Here is a 4511-nt window from a genome sequence, read left to right on the forward strand (position 1 = left end):
GGGTTGTTACAAATGGTATCAGAGCGGACTCGGCCCATAATCTATGTGGACTAGGGGACACTGCAGCATGGATCCATTGGGGCTAACCATGAGCCGATAGTGTTTGTGATTAGATTTGAATGGATTTGAACCCTTAGCCTGACGAGGACGTCAGGGCTTGAACGAGAAGAGTATGTGAGGATCCGTGCAGGCGTGTGTTTAGTCCCACATCGGTTATTCGCTTGGTAGATCTTGGGTATTTATACAGGATCAAGGAACCAAATAGTAACTTCCGGCTAGCTATTTTGGGTGAGGTCCTGAGTTGTTACAAATGGATCTGTTCTATAGGCTCGTACAACCGTATCCTTGATTGCAAAGGAGACGAGCAACTCAGTCTGGTGGATGACTCTTGACCTCAAGGCTGGAGAGTGATTATTGGTAGGAATCCTTTATGTGAGGACCCGTGCGGGCGTGTGTTTAGTCCCACATCGGTTATTCGCTGGGTAGATCTTGGGTACTTATGCAGGATCAAAGAACCCAAATAATACTTTCCGGCTAGCCATTTTGGGTGAGATCCTGAGTTGTTATAAATGGTATCAGAGCAGACTCGGCCCATAACCTATGTGGATTAGGGGACACTGCAGCACGGATCCATCGGGGCTGACCACGAGCCAATCGTGGTGTTTGTGATTAGATTTGAATAGATTTGAACCTTTAGCCTGACGAGGACGTCAGGGCTTGAACGGGGGGAGTATGTGAGGACCCGTGCGGGCGTGTGTTTAGTCCCACATCGGTTATTCGCTGGGTAGATCTTGGGTACTTATGCAGGATCAAAGAACCCAAATAATACCTTCCGGCTAGCCATTTTGGGTGAGGTCCTGGGTTGTTACAAAAAGCAAGTTATATTTTTGGGTTTGCTTTCTCCGGCTCTCACAAAGAAGTTTTTGAGTATTTTTTGCTTATTCTTTGGTTTGTACCCTAAGCCGGCTTTGTTAAACACAGCTCTTTGATTATTTAGTATCATTTGTAGTTTTTCTAAGCTATAGGTAAATTTTTCAACTATAGGTTTGTATTTTTCAACTTCTTTAGTTAATTTCAAGTTTTCTTCATTCAATGATTTAACATTATTAATTGAATTATCTTTTAAAGTCTGATTACTGTTTTTAAGTTCAGAAATTTTCTTAGTTAATCTTTCTTTATCTTTAATTAAAGTTTCAGTTTTTTGAGTTAGTAATTGATTGCTTGTTTTAAGTTCTAAATTTTTTTTGATAATAGTGTCCTTATCCTTAATCAATTTATCAGTTTTATGAATGTAAGATTGATTGGTTAGCTTCAATTCTTTGTTTTTAAAGGATATTGTCCTATATTCATCCATTAGCTCATTAAAAGCATCATATAATTCTTCAAATGTAAAAACTAAATGGTTTTCAATACTTACCTCATCCTCGTTGGCCATAAGGCATATGTTGGCTTTCTCTTCTTGTTCTTCTTCTGATGATGAGTTGTCGGAATCTGTCCAAGTAGTGAGGAGGGCTTTCTTCTTCTTGAGTCTGCCCACCTTTTTCAATATGGGGCAATCGGCTCTAAAATAACCCGGCTTCTTGCACTCATAGCACCCAATTCTCTCACCTTCCTTCTCCTTACTTTTATCCTTATGGAAGGAACTCGAAGAAAATCTCTTCTTGTGGAAGGGCTTCTTCCTATTGATGAATCTTCTGAATTTTCGCACAAGGAGAGCCTCTTCTTCATTTTCCTCATTGTCTTCTTCTTCACTACTGCTACTGCAAGAAAGATCTTTGTTAGAAGAAGTAGACTTAAGAGCAATTATCTTTTTCTTATGGGAGGATTCTTCTTCGCTGTGTTGTTTCATCGCGAGCTCATGCATCATTAGAGATCCAAGAAGCTCCTCGAGTGGCAGCGTGTTCAAGTCTTTTGCTTCTTGGATTGCCGTGACCTTAGCTTTCCATGACCTCCGTAAAGAGTGAAGAATCTTCCTGACAAGGTCACTGTTAGAATAACTTTTGCCAAGGCTTTTTAGGCCATTGACAATATCAGTAAATCTGGTGAACATGTAAGTAATAGTGTCATTAGACTCCATTTTAAATAGTTTATACTTATGCACTAGCATGTTAATTTTAGACTTTTTGACTTGATTTGTACCCTCGTGGGTAACCTCAAGCCTATCCCATATTTCTTTGGCAGAATTACAGGTGGAGATCCTATTGAATTCATTAGGATCCAAGGCACAATAGAGAACATTCATTGCTTTGGCATTTAGTTGTGCCTTCCTTCTATCATTATCATCCCAATTTTTTTCAAGCTTTGGTGTTGACCCTCTAATGGATTTTGATGAATACAAAACACTAGAGCATAATTCCCTTTATCTTAACAAGTTATTTGAGGATTTCAGTTGGTTAATTAAGAATATTGTTAAGAAATGTCTAGGCAAGTTCCCATGATTTTTAAGAACTTATTGAAGAATTTTTGAGATGAAAGAAAAAGTTCAGGGACAGCCGAGACGTCTCCGGGTTGTCTCCGAGACGTCTCTGGCACAAACAGGAAGAACTGGCACGTCTGGAGACGTCCCCGGTACCTGCGGAGTCGTCCCCGCAAGTAAAAAGCAGACCAGCGGAGTCGTCCCCTAGATAGCGGAGACGACTCTCTCAGAGAATTCCAGAAGACTTGTTTTTCGGAGATATAACGGCGAAGACGTCCCCGTAAAGCGCGGAGACGTCCCCGGAGCGCGGAGACGTCCCCTGAAAAAGCGGAGTCGACTCTCTCAGAGAATTCCAGAAGACTTGTTTTTCGGAGATATAACGGCGGAGACGTCCCCGTAAAGCGCGGAGACGTCCCCGGAGCGCGGAGTCATCCCCGAAGAAGCGGAGTCGTCCCCATGCAAAAAGCGCAAACAAGCGGAGACGTCCCCGTAAAGCGCGGAGACGTCCCCGGAGCGCCTGGGACGCGACTGACAACTTTTTCAGGTAGATTTAAATTTCAAACGGTCATATCTTTGTGTCTAACGGCTATATTTGCTTTTTGGGCTATAAAAGGGACCTCTTAAGTGCTTCTCAACAACCTCTCACCAACCCAACACAAGATCATTCAAAAGAGAAGAAAGAAAAAGAGGTTCAAGGGAGTTAGAGCTTTCAAGAGGAGAAATCAAGTGCATTCAAGCTTTCCCATCTGATTTCGAGCTCATCTACTCACTCCCACTTGGCAATCAAAGCTCGCATTCAAGCCAACGTGATCCACATCAGAAGAACCACCATCATCCACGCTTCCAACGGCAAAAAGGGTTCTTCCGATTTTATTGTTTCTCATTGTTATATTTGCTTCTTAAGAGCTTTCAAATCTTTTGTAAAACGTTTGAATATTGAGCTTGTTTCAGTCAAGGGACTTGGAACAAGGGATAGGCGTCCCAAGCCTAAGTTAAAATTGGGGGATTGTAGGGTTCGTTGTTAGCCCGGGGTAAAACAACGAGTTGGGTAGTTCACTCGAAAAACTACCGGATTGTAGGGTTCGTTGTTAGCCCGGGGTAAAACAACGAGTTGGGTAGTTCACTCGAAAAACTACCGGATTGTAGGGTTCGTTGTTAGCCCGGTGTAAAACAACGAGTTGGGTAGTGCACTCGCAAAACTACCGGACTGTAATCTGGAGGATTATAGTGAAATTCCCAAGAGGTCTTGGGGAGTGGATGTAGGTGCTGGGGTGCACTGAACCACTATATGTTTGTTGTGTTTGTGATGCTTTTTGTCATTGTCTAACTTGCTCATTTACTTACTTAGATAAATTGGTTGCTTAACTCTTATCCGCGCATCCTTTAGTTGCAAGCATATTCAATTTACTTAATCAAGTCTCACTCAATAAATCAAACTGTTGCTAAGTTTAAATTCCACTGTGCATCTATACAACTTAGCATAATTAATTGAAAAGTGTTAGAAGTAGCCTAAAAGTTTTAAAAGACCCAATTCACCCCCCCTCTTGGGTTGTATCTACTGGGCAACATTAGGTATAGCAATGTTATCAACATAGATAGAAGGAATATATGGTCCATTAACTATGATGCTCCAAACATCATAATCTTGGGCTTGAATAAATATCCTCATTCTAGCCTTCCAGTAGGTATAGTTAGCTCCATTGAACAATGAAGGCCTATTAGTGGATTGCCCCTCACTAAGGAAAGATCCAAAAGGGTTGTCATCTTAATCTTTTACTCTTTTTAATGATTAGAACACCAATTGATATGAGAGCACCTGCTCTGATACCACTTATTGCCCAAAGAGACAACCTCAGGGTGAATTGGATTTTGATTAAATATTGACCAATTAAAAATTATGTGAATAATTAACTAAATATATTGCAAGTGAATTAGTTAGATCACTAGATGCAATGAGTAAAGAGAGAGAAAGAGACAAGAACCAATACAAACACAGAGAGGTTTATAGTGGTTCGGAGCCAACTTTTGCTCCTATGTCCACTCCTCAAGCCGCACTTGGGAGTTCACTATAATTCGTAGGATTACAGTCGGTTGT

The 4511-nt window shown here is 41.2% G+C and overlaps 1 long non-coding RNA gene across 1 annotated transcript; it reads left to right on the top strand.

Annotated features, from left to right (window-relative positions):
* Positions 1-317: 317 nt before the first annotated feature.
* On the top strand, positions 318-4274 carry LOC120111774. The gene is made up of 3 exons (XR_005513181.1): positions 318-377; positions 2581-2582; positions 4261-4274. It is a non-coding gene; the product is annotated as an uncharacterized LOC120111774 (long non-coding RNA).
* The last annotated feature ends 237 nt before the right edge of the window (positions 4275-4511 follow it).

Source organism: Phoenix dactylifera, chromosome 8 (genome assembly GCF_009389715.1).
Source record: "Phoenix dactylifera cultivar Barhee BC4 chromosome 8, palm_55x_up_171113_PBpolish2nd_filt_p, whole genome shotgun sequence".
Lineage (NCBI taxonomy): Eukaryota > Viridiplantae > Streptophyta > Magnoliopsida > Arecales > Arecaceae > Phoenix > Phoenix dactylifera.